The sequence below is a fragment of the Ovis canadensis genome, chromosome 25, assembly GCF_042477335.2.
Source record: "Ovis canadensis isolate MfBH-ARS-UI-01 breed Bighorn chromosome 25, ARS-UI_OviCan_v2, whole genome shotgun sequence".
Taxonomy (NCBI): domain Eukaryota; kingdom Metazoa; phylum Chordata; class Mammalia; order Artiodactyla; family Bovidae; genus Ovis; species Ovis canadensis.
This window is the reverse complement of record NC_091269.1, coordinates 36386011-36405449: the sequence shown is the minus strand read 5'-3', so window position 1 is coordinate 36405449 and position 19439 is coordinate 36386011. Positions and strand designations below refer to the sequence as shown.

Here is a 19439-nt window from a genome sequence, read left to right as displayed (position 1 = left end):
GTCCCTAGAAGAATGATTTTGAAATAGTGTTGGATTCAAGACTTCTTTTCTCACTCAGTTTAGTTTGAAAGTGAGATCTGGAAAGGCAGGACTGTTTGTTGAAACTGGAAGTTATGTGATATTTAGTTAAGATCTCAGGCTCTAGAATCAAGACTATGCATTCAAATATCAGCTCCATCACTGGATAGCTTTGTGACCTTGGGCAAGTCACCTAATCTTTCTGTGCCTCAATCACTCGCCTATGATTGAGAGCAATCATGTTTATCTCATTAGGGCTGTGCATGGATTACATGAGACAATGCAGGGAAAGTATGAGCATGGTGTATTGATACAGCAGATTCCCAGCAAATGATAGTCATCATTTTAATAATTAGGAAACCTAGATTCTGAGAGTGGGACTTATATTATACAGTAATAATAAATACAAAAGCCAAAAGATCTGCTCTGTGGATTCAGGGTACATTTCTAAAATAGAAATTTACTGTCCTGTCTATACACAACTTGATTTTGGGGGGGAGCTATAATACCGATTGATGCAATTTGGCCAATCATTTAACAAACAGGCTTTTTAAAAATAAGCTATCATTTGACTGAAGACAAACAAAAGGGAGAACTGCCTTCTACACACTAGTGATAGAAATGAGAATTTTTACTACTTTTCTAGAGAACAATTGAGCAATATATGAAAAATCTTAAGAATGTGTATGCTCTTTGATCCATGCTTTAGCTTTACTTAAGTAAACAGTCGAGGATGTCCACAAAGATTCATTCAGTTCACTTACTCAAAAAATATTTATTAACTGCCTACTATATGTCCTTACTAGGCTCTGGAGATAGCATAGAGGAAAATGGAGTCACAACACAACTTTCGTGAAACTAATAATCTAAAAGGGAAGATCACTGTGAGACAAAAAATTACATAACAATTAACCATAACTATGTTAAATATAATGGCAGAACTGTGTAGGGACTGTGTCAACAAACAACCAAGAGGCCCGATCCAGCCTGGGCAGTCTAGGAAAGCTTCCTGGATGAAGGTGCATTTTGGCTGAGACCTGAGAGACAGCATGCTTGAAGGAGCACTTCAAGCAGATGAAGAATCATATGACAAGGCTGTGATCCCTCCAACTGCCATGTAGCAAAGGATTTGGAGGACAATGAGAGGAGCCTGGTTGGAAAGCTTCAACCACACATGTGTCCATCATACAATTATTTATAAGAATGAATAGCTGAAAAACAAAAACAAAACACTAAATGCCCAACAATAAAGAACTAATTAGATAAGTTATGGTGCAACTGTTCAAAGCAATAAAATAGCCGTACATACCCCCCTGTGGCATAGAAGAAATGTGTGCTATATTGTATCATGAATAAAATTTATGCAACTGTAATGGGCTTCCCTGGTGGCTCAGTGGTAAACAATCTGCCTGCCAACGCAGGAGACGAGTTCCATCCCTGACTTGGGAATATCCCCTGGAGGAGGAAATGGCAACTCACTCCAGTATTCTTGCCTGGGAAATCTCATGGACGGAGGAGCCTGGTGAGCTACTGTCCATGTGCAAAATAGTCGGACATGACTTAATGGCTAAAAAACAAAAGCACTGTACAATCCTCTTTTTACTGAAGAAAGATAGTATGCATAGGCATAGAGAACTGTGGGAGACTGTTTGCTAACCTGTTAACAGTAGTTGTCTCTGGATGGTGGTATAATAGGATTTTTCGTTTTCTTCTCTTTTGTTCATAGTTTACAGTGACCACACAAACAGACAGTATGACTGTTACTTTTTAACAAGAAACATTGTTTTTTTAAAGGTTATACTAGGTTGGCAGTTTAATATAGTAGTGAAGTGTAGGGACCTCCAGAAATGTCAGACTCGGTTTTGGCTCCACCCACCTCAATACTTCGACCTCTGGTATATTTCTGTGAGCCAAACTTGTTTCTCTGCAAAGTACATTGTGATTCTTATGAGGATTAAATAGTGTAAAGCCGAGAAAGTGCTTAATACAGAGTCTAGCCCATTAGTAAAAGCTCAACAATGTTAGCTAGTAGTATTGAAAAGATATACAACCAACATCTATAAACACTCACTCCCAGAACTTCTTTAGGATGCTTGGTTTTACATTTAGAACAGTGTCAGGGGAAGAAGGGTCACAATCTACAATCGTGATTGCTCACATTGTACCTGCTTGGATACAGCAGGGAGGGGTGAGGGACAGCACCCAGAAACAGAGTGGGTGGAGCCAACAGAAGGTTTCCATGGAAAACCATGAGACTGGCAGATTCTGTCCGCAGCCCACCCCCAATTGCTCTCCTCCTCTCTCTCTACCTCCTACCCTTTCCTCTCACTTTTCTCCCACCACCTCTTTCCTATTATCTCTGCTGAACTGTAAATTCTTTGGGGCCCTTGTACAGGTTGAATGTCAGCTCCTCACGGCCAGTACCTACTGCTGTGTAGGTACCTCCCCCTTGTCTGGTATAAGCTGGATGACCTGTTAGAGAGGCCCTCCACTGAGTGTGATATTAAATAGAAGCAGTAGTGGTGGTGGGGAACAGACAGATGCGAGAGATATATCAGGGAAAATAAAAGATCAGTAAAGGATGGAGAGAGGACAAACTTTGGAGTCAAACAGACCTGAGTGAATCCCAGTTCTATATTTTTTTTGTTTAAAATTTTTTTTGTTTACTTTTAGTTCTACTTTCTATTTCAGGCAAATTCTTTAACTCCTCTAAGCCTTTCTTTCTTTCCTCATTTAAAAATGGAGATAGTATTGCCTACCTCCTTGCCTGTCCTTTATTGTGCCCATCTTTGCATGAAATGTTTCCTTGATATCTCTGATTTTCTTGAAGAGATCTCTAGGCTTTCCCATTCTATTGTTTTCCTCTGTTTCTTTGCATTGATCACTGAGGAAGGTTTTCTTATCTGTCCTTGCTCTTCTTTGGAACTCTGCATTCAAATAGGTATATCTTTCCTTTTCTCCTTTGCCTTTTACTTCTCTTCATTTTACAGCTATTTGTAAGGCCTCCTCAGACAACCATTTTACCTTTTTGCCTTTCTTTTTCTTGGGGATGGTCTTGATCCCTGCCTCCTGTACAATGTCAAGAACCTCCGTCCATAGTTCTTCAGGCACTCTGTCTATCAGATCTAATCCCTTGAATCTATTTCTCACTGCCACTGTATAATCGTAAGGAATTTGATTTAGGTCATACCTGAATGGTCTACTGGTTTTCCCTACTTTCTTCAATTTCAGTCTGAATTTGGCAATAGGGAGTTCATGATCTGAGCTACAGTCAGCTCCCGGTCTTGTTTTTGCTGACTGTATAGAGCTTCATCTTTGGCTGCAAAGAATATAATTAATCTGATTTCGGTGTTGACCATCTGGTGATGTCCACGTGTAAAGTCTTGTCTTGTGTTTTTGGAAGAGGGTGTTTGTAATAACGAGTGTGTTCTCTTGGCAAAACTCTATTAGTCTTTGCCCTGCTTCATTCTGTACTTCAAGGCCAAATTTGCCTGTTACTCCAGGTGTTTCTTGACTTCCTACTTTTGCATTCCAGTCCCCTGTAATGAAAAGGACATCTTTTTTGGGTGTTAGCTCTAGAAGGTCTTGTTGGTCTTCATAGAACCATTCAACTTCAGCTTCTTCAGCATTACTGGTCGGGGCATAGTCTTGAATTACTGTGATATTGAATGGTTTGCCTTGGAAATGAACAGAGATAATTCTGTCGTTTTTGAGATTGCATCCAAGTACTGCATTTCAGACTCTTTTGTTGGCTATGGTGGCTTCTCCATTTCTTCGAAGGGATTCTTCCCCACAGTAGTAGATATAATGGTCATCTGAGTTAAATTCCCCCATTCCAGTTCATTTTAGTTCACTGATTCCTAAAATGTCAATGTTCACTCTCACCACCTCTTGTTTGACCACTTCCAATTTGCTTTGATTCATGGACCTAACATTCCAGGTTCCTATGCAATATTGCCCTTTACAGCATCGGGCTTTACTTCCATCACCAGTCCCATCCACAGCTGGTTGTTGTTTTTGCTTTGGCTCCATCTCTTCATTCTTCCTTGTGTTATTTCTCCACTCTTCTCCAGTAGCATATTGGGCACCTACCAACCTAGGGAGTTCATCTTTCAGTGTCCTATCGTTTTGCCTATTCATGGGGTTCATGGGGTTCTCAAGGCAAGAACACTGAAGCGGTTTGCCATTCCTTTCTCCAGTGGACCACGTTTTGTCAGATCTCTCCACCATGACCCGCCCATCTTGGGTAGGCCTACATGGCATGTTATCACATGTGGTCCATGTGATCAGATTGGTTAGTTTTCTGTGTTTGTGGTTTTCAGTCTATCTGCCTCTGATGGAGAAGGATAAGAGGCTTATAGAAGCTTCCTGATGGGATAGACTGAGGGGGAAACTGGGTGGGTGGAGCCTGATGGTTCCTGGTGGGTGGAGCCATGCTCAGTAAATCTTTAATCCAGTTTTCTGTTGATGGATAGAGTTGTGTTCCTTCCCTGTTATTTACCAATGGAACATTTCACGCAAAGATGGGCACGATAAAGGACAGAAATGGTATGGACCTAACAGAAGCAAAAGATATTAAGAAGAGGTGGCAAGAATACACAGAAGAACTATACAAAAAAGATATTAATGACCCAGGTAATCATGATGGTGTGATCACTCACCTAGAGCCAGACATCGTGGAGTGTGAAATCAAGTGGGCCTTAGGAAGCATCACTATCAACAAAGCTAGTGGAGGTGATGGAATTCCAGTGGAGCTATTTCAAATCCTAAAAGATGATGCTTTTAAAGTGCTGCACTCAATATGTCAGCAAATTTGGAAGATTCAGCAGTGGCCACGGGACAGGAAAAGGTCAATCTTCATTCCAATCCCAAAGAAAGACAATGCCAAAGAATGCTCAAACTACTGCACAATTGCACTCATCTCACACGCTAGTAAAGTAATGCTCAAAATTCTCCAAGCCAGGCTTCAGCAATACATGAACCGTGAACTTCCAGATATTCAAGCTGGTTTTAGAAAAGGGAGAGGAACCAGAGATCAAATTGCCAACATCTGCTGGATCATTGAAAAAGCAAGAGAGTTCCAGAAAAACATCTATTTCTGCTTTATTGACTATGCCAAAGCCTTTGACTGTGTGGATCACAATAAACTGTGGAAAATTCTGAAAGAGATGGGAATACCGGCCACCTGACCTGCCTCTTGAGAAACCTATATGCAGGTCAGGAAGCAACAGTTAGAATTAGACATGGAACAACAGACTGTTTCCAAATAGGAAAAGGAGTACATCAAGGCTGTATATTGTCGTCCTGCTTATTTAACTTCTATGCAGAGTACATCATGAGAAACACTGGGCTGGAAGAAGCACAAGCTGGAATCAAGATTGCCGGGAGAAATATCAATAACCTCAGATATGCAGATGACACCACCCTTCTGGCAGAAAGTGAAGAGGAACTAAAAAGCCTCTTGATAAAAGTGTAAGTGGAGAGTGAAAAAGTTGGCTTAAAGCTCAACATTCAGAAAACTAAGCTCGTGGCATCTGGGCCCATCACTTCATGGGAAATATATGGGGAAACAGTGGAAACAGTGACAGACTTAATTTTGGGGGGCTCCAAAATCAAAATCACTGAAGATGCTGACTGCAGCCATGAAATTAAAAGACGCTTACTCCTTGGAAGAAAAGTTATGACCAACCTAGACAGCATATTCAAAAGCAGAGACGTTGCTTTGCCAACAAAGGTCCATCTAGTCAAAGCTATGGGTTTTCCAGTAGTCATGTACGGATGTGAGATTTGGACTGTAAAGAAAGCTGACCACCAGAGAATTGATGCTTTTGAACCGTGGTGTTGGGGAAGACTCTTGAGGGTCCCTTGGACTGCAAGGAGATCCAACCAGTCCATCTAAAGGAAATCAGTCCTGAATACTCATTGGAAGGATTGATGCTGAAGCTGAAAGTCCAATACTCTGGCCACCTGATGCGAAGAACTGACTCATTTGAAAAGAACCTGATGCCGGGAAAGATTGAAAGCGGGAGGGAAAGGGAATGACAGAGGATGATATGGTTGGATGTCATCACTGACTCAATGGACATGAGTTTGAGTAAACTCTGGGAGATGGTGATGGACAGGGAGGCCTGGCATGCTGCAGTCCATGGGATTGCAAGAGTCGGCCATGACTGAGTGACTGAACTGAACTAAACTGAACCTCCTTGCCTATCGTGAGGATTAAATGAGGCAAGGTGTGAAAGAAAATACCCAGTGTGGTGCCTGCCATCCTGTTTGGATTAGTTTCCTTTCCTCCTTTCCAGGCTTTTTCAAGTGGGGTTGATGGTGGAATGGTGGTGTCCTTCAGAAAACCAGGGAAGCTGAACACCAGCTTGTTTTGTTGGTAAAGATGAATTTGACTTTGGGCGTGTTGACTTTGAGATGGTGTTGAGACAGTCAGTTGAAAATGTCCATCTGGTAACTGACATGAGGGATAACAGAAATTACTGAACCATCTTCATGGTTTGTGTCCATTGTTGTAGGTGTAGATAGGAGATGAGAGCTGTGAAGGAGAGCACAGGGAGGAAAAAATGAAAAACAGCATTCAGAGTTCAAAACTGTGGAGAGAGCAGCTTCAAAGTTGATACAGGGTGATGAATGGATGAAGCTAGGTGAAGGTCAGAATCACCAGAATTAGGTCAAGAAATTAAAACCTACACTTGTTTTGTCACAAGGAAAAAAAAATCCTTGAGATCCTTCAACATAATCTACCTTCCAGAGTCAATGTAAATGCAACATCCCTGGCATATTCCCCTCTCTGCGCTGTTACTCACTATCCAGGAAGCTCTACCAAGATGGTGACAGTCCTTCCGGGCCCAGTACAAGTCTTACTTCTGTGAATACTTTCTCCCACCTCCAGCCCACCAAAATCTACCTTTCTTGCATCTAAACTCCTAAAGCATTTATTGACTACTGCTTTTTTCATTATATATTCTTTATGTCCAGGATGGGAAGTGGATTTCATCCCACATTCCAGTACTGGTAACTTCCCAGTGGCTGCTCAGAGAAGAAATCTAAGACATTTTCCAGATCCAATGGGAAGAAGCCATGGTTGATATGCATGTCTGTCAAGAACTCTGGAGTGGAAATGTGGCCCATGTGCTGGATATTTGTTGGCCATAATAAATGACTATCTTAGTTTGAGTTCCCCCAAAGAAGGTGGTTAGACAAAGGTTTGGGTGCAGGGAGTTTGTTTGGGAAATGAATCCTAAAACCACAGGTGACACAATGCAGAAGATGAGACAGAGGGAGAGAAGGAAAATGTGGATTGCCACTGGAGTATGCTACTTCTGAGGATCTCCAGAAACTGTTGTCTGCCTCGGCACCCTCCCCTGGAGTGTGGGAGCCTGGGCATTGATCCACCCACTCTCACCCGCTGTTGACTGACGGTCGCCCCCAGGGGTGCCAGAGAAAAAACCTCAGGCAGAAAACAAGTGCAATACAAACACCTGAGTGAGAAGTTGACAGAATATGATAAAGGGTCTCTCCCAGGTGAAGCCAAGTGAAGATAGGCTGAGCTTCCACAGGTCTGCTCCAATGGCCTGGTCACCCTGCTTTCTTAGTGCTTTTCTTCTAATTTCTGTTAGCTGCTGGAAGGCAGAGTCCCAGGCAGAACTTATGCACAATGCCTAAGACCTAAAAAATAGTCAGTCAGTGTAAAGTCAATTATTGTTGATTAGCCTGTGAAGAGAGAAAAGGGAGGACAATTAGATTCATCATTTGCAGTTTCTTGTTTAAAGCCCAAGATTGTGCGGATTGAATTACCTCCTGTGAAATCCAGCTATTTGGCCAAAGCAGCATGCTAATCTAGATCATGTTCATCACACAGATACCACTCAGAAGTCCAGAAAACCAGACAGCATGCTCCCATGAAAACACTGGGCTCAAAGAAAAGATGGGGGATGATTTAATGAAGGCACTTAGAGACTGCACTGTCCTGCAAATGGGGCAGGATGAACGGTCCTGGGAGGCCTCTGAAAGGGCATCCTTGAGATGGAGACCTGGGTCATCTGATCACAAAATATGTATACCCCTTGTATTTTAAAACTATCCTTTGAAGTCAAAAGCACCTGCTCTTTCAACTTGCTTGAATAATAAGTGCTAACTAAACAAAACTGCTTTAAAAGGTGTCCACTCCTCTAGTAACCTGTACCAAAATTTCATTTCTATGAACTGAATTATGTCTCTACAAAATTTATATGCTGAAGCCCTAAACCCTAATGTGAGTATGTTTGGAGATAGACGAAGTGTGTGTGTGTGTGTGTGTGTGTGTGTGTGTGTGTGTGTGTGTGCGCGCGCGCGCGCGCGCATGCATGATCAGTTGCTAAGTCGTATCCAGCTGTTTGCAACCCAAGAACTATAGCCCACCAGGCTCCTCTGTCCATGGGATTTTCAGCAAGAATACTGGAGTGGGTTACTATATCCCTCTCCAGGGGTCTTCCCAACCCAGGGATCAAGCGTGTGTCTCCTGCATTGGCAGGCAGATTCTTTACCACTGAGCCTCTTGGGAAGCCCTCTATAAGGAAGTAACTCAGGTTAAATGAGGCCATAAGAGAGGGGCCCTGATCTGATGGATTAGTGTCCTTAAAAGAACAGACAACTGCTGGTGCTCTCTGTCTCTGTCTGCCTCTCTCTTTTTCTTTGTGTCTCTGCCTCTTTCTTTCTCCCTCTCTATCTCTGTTTCTCTTCCCCTTCTGCTTCCTTCATCCCCAATAGTAGGGACACAGCAAGAAGCCAGCTACCTACAAGCCAGGAAGATATCCTTTACTGGAAACTGAGTTGGCTGGCACATTGATACTGGATTTTCCACCTTTCAAAACGCTAAGAGAAAAACAGTTTCTGATGTTTAAGTGACCCAGATTGTGGCATTTTGTTTTAGTAGCCCAACTGACTAATGTAACTGGTCTAGTCCCTTTCCTAATGGTTCATACTGAAGTCCCAAAAAAGTGCTACCAAAAAGAGTCTCATCTGAAACTCTCACTACAATTTCCATCACAGCCTTGCAGGGGAATCTGGCCAGGAATTTTTATGTGCATCCCAGAATCAGAGAAGTGAGGTTCCCTAGGATTTAGCCCAATGCTCAGTCACAGCAGAAGCTCAATCCATATTTGATGGATGTAGCCTTGAAGCATCCCATGTGTAAGGTCAAGTAGCTGACTCTTCTCCCAGGGCTCATTATTCTCTCCAACACTGCGTTTTCTCCAGGGTCACTTATTTTAAAGTACTAAGAAATGGCTTCTCAAAGCAGCCTGAAGTTGTATTGAGTTCAAATTACTAGCTGAGTGATCTTGCGCCAGTTAAAGATCCCATAAGTTTGGATCCCCAAAGAAAGCTTCAGATCTAAGTAGTTTATTTGGGAGGTGCAAGACTTATATGGCGGTGGGAGGACAACAGGGAAAGGAAGACAGTTGTTCAGTTTGTGTTATCAAGCAGGCTGCCACTGTGGGCCACTTGAGTTAATCCCCTTGCAGAACTCCGGGGATCAGGGTACATGCCTCAGAATTAAATCCCCACCCTGCTACGAAGGGAGCCACAGAGCAGTTATACACCAGCTCCTGCCAGTTACCAGCTGACGGCTGCTCCTCGTGGATATTTATTCCCCAACTCATCTGGCATGCCGGAACACAGCAGACTCCAGAGGAGAACAGAAGCTCTCAAGCCAAACTTTGGCTTCTGGAAGTTGAATTGGTAGATGCTGAGATAGTGAGGACCAAGGAGACATGGGTGGGGCACAGACAGTGTCTGCCATCTGGAAAAGAAAGACAAATACCTGAATACCCAGTTCATTAGATGAGTTGATATTTGTGATGTACTTGGAACACTGGATGGTATACAAATGCTCTGACTGTAGCAGATTGTATTTTCCATACACAGACACAGAAATTTTCTGGTCCCATATGCTTTTCAAGAACCTTGCTATCCGCTATTAAGGGCTGGAGTCTACTTCCCCTTCCCTTGGACTTTATGACTGCCTTAATGAATGCAGTGCTGCAGAAATGAAGGGGGTTGTTTTATGACTGCCTTGATGAACGCAGTGCTGCAGAAGTGAAGCTTCTGGCTTCCAAGGCTATGTCATATGGGTCTGCCTGTTACTCTGTCTCTGTCTGTCTCTCTTTGTATGTGAATAATTACACATACACACACCTTGGGAGCCTCACCCTGAAGCTACCACTCTGGAGAGATCACATTAACAGAGAGGAACAGAGAGAAATAGCCAAGGAGCCTCAGCTATTGGAGTTGTTCCAGATCAGGTGCCTTTTGGGTGAGCAAAGAAGGCTTTGAGATGATCTGAGCCACAGTTGTCTTACAGCCACAGTCACAGAAAAGACCTTGAGCCAGATATGCCCAATTAAGCTGGACCTGAATTTCTAATCCACAGAAACCATGAGAGGAAATAAACAGTCATTGTTATTTTAAGACACTAAATTTTGAGATAAATTTTATGTAGCCATAGTAACTAGAACAGTGATTGATAAACAAATAAAATCTCACCTCTTCTACTCACAATTCCTCCTAAGATATGAAAGGAAACCTTCATATTATGGATATCAGATTCTAGCAGATGGTTTTTAGCACAAGTTCATGTTTTTCCAGAAGTCAGATTTTCACAATGTTGATATGGTAAGGTTTTATGTTAAAGTTGATATGTGCAAAGGTTAGGTTTAGTCCTGGGCTGGACATTGTGGGTGATTCCTCAGTACCCACTTTTCTTATATTCCATCCAGGAGCAGCTTGGTTGTTTGATCATTCACCTCTGCTATAATGATCTAAGCTATAATGATCTAAGCCTCAGGAAATCCCAGACCTCTTGCCAATGACAGGACCACATAGCATAAGACAGTCAACACTTGGCTTTCCCCTAGAATTGGTTAGGGATGGTATCATCAGCAATACATGTAGTACTTTTGCTGGTGATTCTCCGATGTAGAAGCATTCTTCTTCTGGAGAGCAGTGGGTTTATATTGCAAACCATTTCAATCATATTGCTAGCATGAAGGAAACAATCCTGAGGATGGAATCAGTATACAAAAGAGGCAAGACTGAAAGAATCACATAGTCTAGAGCCTTGGTCAAACCATGCCTAAAGCCCAGACTACAGCTGCATTTTCAGGTATGAGAGCCAAGAAGTTGCCCTTATTGTTTAAACCACTTTGGTATGGATTTTCTCTTGATGGTGCTTTAGTCACTAAATAGTGTCTGACTCTTGTGACCCTATGGACTATACCCTGCCAGGTTCCTCTGTCAATGGGATTTCCCAAGCAGAATGCTGGAGTGGGTTGTCATTTCTTTCTGCAGGGGGATCTTCCTGACTCAAGTATCAAACCTGAGTTTCCTGCATTGCAGGTGGTCTCCGGCATTTCAGGCAGATTCTTTACCACTGAGCCACCAGGGAAGCCATGGATTTTTTCCTTACTTATAACCAAAAGTGTCCTAATTAATTTAGGTATCAACATATCAGACTTTAGTCTAGTGACTAATGTCACTAGAACTCTTCTCCAGAGGTGGAAGAGAGAAGCAATATTTAATCTATACAAAATTTCCTAACATTTTCTTTGGATATATTTCTATAAAACCTTGAGTTTTGCCAAGAAAATAGCCACCATTTTCCTGACTTCATCTTGGGTGTAAAAGTGTGTACACATTCTGATAGTACTAAGGAAGGCTCTGCCCCCAGCCTCTCTCCTAGTTTCTGGTGGCCTCAGAAATTCCTTGACTTGTGGATAGCCATTTTCTCCCTGTCTTTTCATATCATTTTCTCTCTGGGTGTTTGTCTTTGTTTCCAAATTTCCCACTTTAAAAGGACACTGGCCATAGTGGATTAAGGCCCATTCCAATGACCTCATTATAAACTTGATTGACTCTGTATGGACCTGATTTCTAAATGAGGTCACATTCTGAAGCACTAGGCATTAGAACTTCAACATATCTTTATTAGGGGACCCAAGCCATTCCATAACAGTGTGGGTAGAGGGAGTTGCTTGAGAGGGTATACATAAAAATGACAAGACATCAAACATAGGAAAGTTAACAAAAACACTTTATCAAACACAATTTTGGAGTCATTCCTATGTAAGAAGGCCTTACTTTAATTTGTAGGAAAATGGAAAGCACAGGGTTCTTGACAGAAGACATGTTTCTTGGCTGAGACATGGTGATGAGTTGAAAGAATCAGAGCCAGGTTTCCTGAAACACAGAGTCTGTGTTGCCTTTATTTTTTTTCTGGCCTAGATATTTCCATTACAACAATCTCGGTTTTGTTAGGTCATTTTTTTTTTTCTTTTTTGAGGGAATACACACAAAGCTTTGACTTATATTTTTCTCGTTGCATCCAACTGAATGAAATTTATGAAGCTTTTTGCACAGTGTGTTCATTGTTTGGATTGGGATAATTGAAGTGTCAGGAATATTTGCTTATTGAAAACAACTCCAGAAGGCCCTGATACGCAACCAGGCCAGGGCCACAAGGCATACCACACTGGGGACAGCTATGTCCTGATGCCTTTCATGGCAGGAACATCTTCCCAGGTAAACTAATTTCACACCTTGGGAGGACCACTGGATTAGGATTCAGTTCAGTTCAGTTCAGTCACTTAGTCGTGTCCAACTTTTTGTGACCCCATGAATCGCAGCACGCCAGGCCTCCCTGTCCATCACCAACTCCCGGAGTTCACTCGGACTCACGTCCATCGAGTCAGTGATGCCATCCAGCCATCTCATCCTCTGTCATCCCCTTCTCCTCCTGCCCCCAATCCCTCCCAGCATCAAAGTCTTTTCCAATGAGTTAGCTCTTTGCAAGAGGTGGCCAAAGTACTGGAGCTTCAGCTTTAGCATCATTCCTTCCAAAGAAATCCCAGGGCTGATCTTCAGAATGGACTGGTTTGATCTCCTTGCAGTCCAAGGGACTCTCAAGAGTCTTCTCCAATACCACAGTTCAAAAGCATCAATTCTTCAGCGCTCAGCCTTCTTCACAGTTCAACTCTCACATGCATACATGACCACTGAAGAAACCATAGCCTTGACTAGACGGACCTTTGTTGACAAAGCAATGTCTCTGCTTTTGAATATGCTATCTAGGTTGGTCATAACTTTTCTTCCAAGGAGTAAGCGTCTTTTAATTTCATGGCTGCAATCACCATCTGCAATGATTTTGGAGCCCCCCCAAAATAAAGTCTGACACTGTTTCCAATGTTTCCCCATCTATTTCCCATGAAGTGATGAGACCGGATGCCATGATCTTTGTTTTCTGAATATTGAGCTTTAAGCCAATTTTTTCACTCTCCAGTTTCACTTACATCAAGAGGCTTTTTAGTTCCTCTTCACTTTCTGCCAGAAGGGTGATGTCATCTGCATATCTGAGGTTATTGATATTTCTCCTGGCAATCTTGATTCCAGCTTGTGTTATCAGAAGGCTTTATTTCTGATAGGAACTTCACAGTTCACTCACCCTGTGACTGTAACTTTAAATAAATCATCTAATTTCTCTGGGCTTCAGAGTTATATAGACTTGAAGAACATGGTCTTCTCTACTTCACAGGGATACTGTGTAGCTCAAAAGGGATAACCTATGTGAAAACATTTTATGAAGCAGAAAATGTACAAATGTATATTATTAATGATAAAAGTAATTATTTCTACTTCTGCTCAGAGGATAATATTTAATTAAGCAACTATAATGGGCAAAAATGTTCTAATGTTTCTCCATTTTCTCCCCAAGAGCTGTCTTCCACCCTTTTCTGCTCTGCTCTGTGTTCTGGGAGATTGAATGCTACAGGTTGCATTAACTAGACCTTCCTTATCTTGTGGCTTTGGATTGAGATTGACCAATGAGGAGTCAGAAATGAGAAGGTAGGAGGAGAGAAAGATTGGGGGTATTTATGCCTCTTGCTCTCTCCTTGGCCATTAGATGTTCAGTAGAGGCTCTGTTCCCCTACAGCCCCAACTCTGACTGGACACCTCTTCCACTCCTTTAGCCCTCACTGGACTCCAGGTAACACCTCTCCTCTATAGGTTGAGGAGGATAACAGTTACCACTGTGACTGATCCTAATGCCTCGTCTCTATAAACAGTCTCTTCATCACTACTTTTCGGCCCTTTGAACGTGCCATCTTATTCCTCAGGGCCCCTGACTGTAGCCATCCTGACCGGAATGTGGACACTCTCTCCTTTTTCTGAGTGAAGGACTGTTTCTGTTCTCTCAGATGGACTACATTGTCTCTTGTCTGCAGCCACTGGGCAGGTCTGCAAAATGATTCTTCTCTCATAGAAATGAGCATCTTTGTATCTTGAAGGATTATTGAGATTTGGAGGTCTTTGCTATTTCCCATCAGCAAATGGGAAATGGATGCTTTCTTTAGATTTAGGAGGCTAGGTTCCTGCCTATTCTTTCTCTGGTACTGCTTGTCACTCCCTGAGTTTAGGTGCTCCCCGAGTTCAGTCAGTCCTCCTCTCATGTTCATCCACTCTGTTCTCAGGGAGCCCACAGGGAGCTTATCCAAGACCTTTGCCTCTAGCCTCACCTCCTGGTCCTGTGTCTTAAGTGGTGCTCACTGAATCACCACATGGATGACAGCCTCTTTTCTCTTTTTCACTCCTTGCCCACAACTTTCCTGTTTTTCTTCATACTGCCCAGGCTTGGGACCTTGGCTCATCCTTAGCATCTCTATTTGCTCCTTATGTACAAGCAGGCACCATGAACTAGTGCTTCTTTCTTTTGAATACTCTTTCATTCCTCTTTGTACTCTTGTTGTCTCAGTTCAGATCTCTCTGTACTTCCTGAATTTCTGTCCCAAGATTTCCAGTTGGCCTTCCTTTCTACAATCTCTCCCAATTTAGTATAGTCCATAGACTCACTGTGCTAGTTTTCCTGAAACTTGGCTTTGGTTGTGCCCCTTCTCTGTATGGGCTTCACTAACTCTCTGCTGCCTATACCAGACAGAATCTGAACTTCTGATCATGGCACTCAAAGCAATGCACAATCTGCTTCTTGACCTATTTATTCCCTGACAAACCCTCTCTTCTCTCCTTACTCCCTTCTGACCGTACCAGGGGTTTTTCAGCCTCCAATCCAGTGCTCACCTTGGACCCAGCTTCAGGAGCAAGCTCTCCTGCCTAATTGTGTGAACACCACCTATTTGTTATAATGAACCCAGATGCTGCTTGCTCTATGACACCTTGACCACTGTGAACCACAGTGGTATTTCTCTCCTGTCAAACCCTCTATGAAGCCCCAGAACATATTTGCTGACCTGAATTTCAACTCCTGTGGGCACTGTTTACACTTATCATTTAAGAATGATATATTGTGTTTGGGTTACATGTGTCTTGCACAGTAGGGTTAAGATTCACTATTTATTGAATGAACAAATAAGTACCTGGAGGAAGTTAGCTTTTTCAAACTGCTGATGCATTAAGGGATTGGGCACTCACATGTATTTTTGACTATTTGTGGGTCTGTGGTGCTAACGTCACATGCTTACTCAGAGAGGCTCTGGGTCTAAAAAGGAACAGTGATGTTGATGATGAGGATGATGATGAAGGTGATAAAAATGACTACCATTTCCATTCATTGAGTATTTGCTCTGTGCTAGTACTTCACATACATGATCTTCTTTTAATGCTTATAATCAACATGAGGGATTATTTTTTTAATATATACACACAGTTTTATAGTTATTGCAGCATCAAACCATGTAGGGCATTCACTCTTTATACATTCAGGTATATTTGAAATACTTCTTAAAGTGGCAAACATATATGAATGTATAAAACAAGAGTAAATGGTGATACTGAGGACAGTGCCTTGCACATCAGCAACATTCATTAATAGTTTTTTAATTGATTCTAACCCATTCGAAGTCTGAATTTCAAGTGTGTCTTGTGGAAGGACATGGCCAGGATTGCACCATTGGTTTGCAAAGGAATTACTTTTCCATTCCACACATATCATAAAATCTTTAGTTTATCTAATTACTTGTCTCTAGAGCTCTCCCCTTGATGAGGCTTTGAACTGTGTTGACTTAGCTAAAATGATAGTATTTCCCAGAATCCTCTTTCCTATTTGGAACCAGGTCAGGGCTGGCCACAGAGGAATTTTCTTGAGATGGGGAAGTCAGAAGTGAAGTAGCCACAACTCTGCAGATTGGTGTAGGGTGCCAGGCAGGCTACCTTAGCTCATGTTGATCTAATGGCTCATCCTATTGGCATGGAGCAGCACCTGGGCCTGCAGTTCCTTCAGCTCCCACACAGTCTCCTCCTTCAGATTCTCTGAGCTGCAAGCTTGCTGTGTTTGGAGTTCCATGGAGAACGTGCCAGCTTTTGCAGGTCCCCTGCGTTGTCTAATTTGGAGGTAATAAGAGACAACCATGGTTTCTGGCCCATGCTCATTGGTTCTAGTGTTTCCCACGCTTCCAGTTTATGTTGCTTGCCCCACTTTAGGTGCTGCATTCCTTCCTGATTATCAAAGCTGCTGACTCACAGCGACTTCAGCTCCCCACCGGATGCAGAGGCAACAGCCTGCCACTGAGTCCACCAGCTCCCACAGCTGTGCAAAGTGTAATCTTTATAACAAATCTTTATTTCTGCATCACTCACAGCAGCTCTGCTCCTCTGATCAAACCCAAGGTCCTATAGCCCTTTCCCCCAGGTTCTCTGATCACATGGCTGCCCCCCCCCCAAAATTTGTTCCTGGTGATTGGGCAAAGTCACCATCACAGCAGGATTGGTGAGCCTCTCACACACTTTCTCTTTCCCTTGCCACAATCTGGTGTTGTTTCTGGAGGCAGGAGCTAAATCAGATCAGACTTGTGGTGAAACTCAATGTAAGATACCTTGGAGTTATTCAAGGCTGTATCTGCCCATGCAAAGTTGAGCTGAACTCAGCTTTGCTGTCACTGCTTTTGGAGGCTGTGGGCCACCTCCACCCCTTTGTGGTTGCTCTCAGATGTCACTGGTGCATATGATCTTGTGCAGAGAGCTGGGCTTGTGACTCGTTCACAGTCAGACCAGAAGGGGTTGCCTATAGTAAGTGCTATGTTCCCAGAGGCTCTGAAGACTGATGTCTTCATCCAGGTGTTTTAAAGTCCAAAATTTCACCATTAGAGAGTAATTTCTTTGGATTAGTTTTCCTGATGACATACACTTTTGATAAAAGGATCATCTGCTGAGTATAGTGGAAATAACATGGTTCTTGGAATCATATAGCTCTGAACTCAAATCCTATCATCTCTGCCATTTAAAATAGTTGTGAGACTACAATAAGATATTTAACTTTTTCACGCTGCAGTTTTCTTGCCTATTAAAATAGGAGCAATAATAATACTCAGTTCAGGCTATACCGTAGTCTGTTCAGGCTGCTATAACAAAAGTATCTTAGACTGAGTGAGTGGCTTATAAGCAACATAAATTCATGTGCACAGTCCTGTAGGCTGGTTGAGAATCTGCTTCCTAGTTCATAGACAGCCATCTTCTTGCTGTGCTCTCACATGGTGGAGGGTCTCTTTTATAAGGGAACTAATCCCATTCATAACTCTACTTTCATGACCCAATCACCTCCCAGAGGCCCCATCACCTAATACCATCACATTGGAGATTATGAATTTGGGGGGAACACAAATATTCCATCCATTGCAGTATACAAGCCAACATATATGAAAGTACCTAGCACAATGCCTGGCACATAGGTGATGCTGAGTAAACATTAGCATTTACTCCTGATTTCCTTTTCTTGAGGTGAGTTATACATCAGAATTCTTAAGTTCTGGGTACTGGGTCTTCATCACCATTATTGCAGTACCATCACAGTCAGGATCTAGTGGGTGTGTGTTAAGAGTCTACTATGAGTGTGTATATGTGTGTGTGTGTGTGTGTGTGTGTGTGTGTGTGTTTAGAAGAGAGAAAGGTCACCAGAAGACCAGAAGATGAGATAAGTAAGTTTGGAAAAACTGGTTCATTTCCATCTATTGATATCTCTCTCCACTTCCATTGCCACTGCTCCAGTTCAAGTTGTCCCTTATTTCCTAGGTTATTTCAATAGTTTTACCTGGTTCTTTTGACTCTATTCTTATTTCTTTTTAGTTTATGCTCTTCTTAGAAACCAGTGATCAAAGTGCAAATCAAACTTTATTTTAAATCCTTAAAACTCGTTGAGTCTTTAAATTATACTTGTCATCTGATCTAAATCCTAATCTTAGCCTGGAAAGCACTCCACATCCTGCCCCCAGTCTACCCCTCCCCATAAACTTAATTTCCGTCTTCTCCCCCCAGCTCATTACGCTTTAGCCATGCTAGAACTCTCCCAGAATCTTGGATCCCTGAGTTCAAGGCCTTTGTGCATCTTTCCCTTGTCCCTCCTCCCCTCCCCTCCTCTTCTCTGTCCTCCCTGTCCCTCTCCCCTTCCCTCCCCTCACCTCCATTCTTCAGACTTCTACTCCACTTTCACATCTTTGTTCATACGTAATTTCCTCTAGGAAACTTTCCCAATGGAACAAAATCAGGCTCACTTCTTACCTTTCTTATAGAAGAGCTCTTCTATGGTTTTCTTCTTACAGTCTGTGTCACATTTCAAAATTATAGAATTCTGTGTATAGTTCCTTTCTGAATGTTGTCTCCTCTCACAGAGTGGGAGCGCAATAGTCTTGTTCCCAGCTGCATTACCAGCAGCTAGCACACTGCCCCTAGTGCAGAGGTCTCAGTGCTGGTTAATGATGAATGAATAGAAAGTAGTATACTGGGATAAATCTGTCTGCATGTGATTCACATGTTCTCTTCCACAAGGTCACGGTCTTGAGCTTGTGATTTCAGAGTCTTACAAAAGCCACCAAGATAATACAGATCCTGTTTAGCTCTTTTTAATTTTGTTTCTTTTTTCTTTTTTAAACTGAGACATAACTTACACAGAGTAAACTGCACAAATACTGCATGTGCAGATGGTGAGATTTTCATAAGTATACACTCATGGAACCACCACCCAGATGAAGATCCAGAATATCCCAGCATCCAGTAGGCTCCTTTGTACCCTTCTGATTCTATAACCCCCCTTCTTCCCCTTCTCCGACTTGGCCAGGTTAATCACTCTTCTAATTTATATCACCAAAGCTTAGTTTTGTCTGCTTCAAAATTTTATGTCAGGGAAATCATACAGTTGGTATGTTTTTGTCTGGCTTCTTTTTCTCAACATGTTTTGGTATTCAATCATGTTACTGTGTGTAGCAGTGTATATATATATATACATATATATATATATTTTTTAATCTATCTGTAATGACTTCCTTGGTGGTCTAGTGGCTAAGATTGTGATCCATTGCAAGGGGGCCCGGGTTTGATCCCTGTCTGTGAATTAAATACTACATGCCACAACTAAGACCTGGTGCAATCAAATAAATAAA

At 42.3% G+C, this 19439-nt stretch overlaps 1 long non-coding RNA gene across 4 annotated transcripts; it reads right to left on the bottom strand.

Moving 5' to 3' along the window:
• Positions 1-349: 349 nt before the first annotated feature.
• On the bottom strand, positions 350-18739 carry LOC138430053 (uncharacterized). 4 transcript variants are annotated; one of them, XR_011252980.1, is made up of 4 exons: positions 18562-18729; positions 9623-9805; positions 7506-7737; positions 350-1229 (listed from the first exon to the last, which is right to left on the bottom strand). It is a non-coding gene; the product is annotated as an uncharacterized lncRNA (long non-coding RNA). The 4 variants fall into 4 exon arrangements; XR_011252979.1 differs by lacking the exon at positions 350-1229 and adding an exon at positions 2656-6559; XR_011252978.1 differs by lacking the exon at positions 350-1229 and having other exon boundaries at positions 7231-7737; positions 18562-18739.
• Positions 18740-19439: the final 700 nt, after the last annotated feature.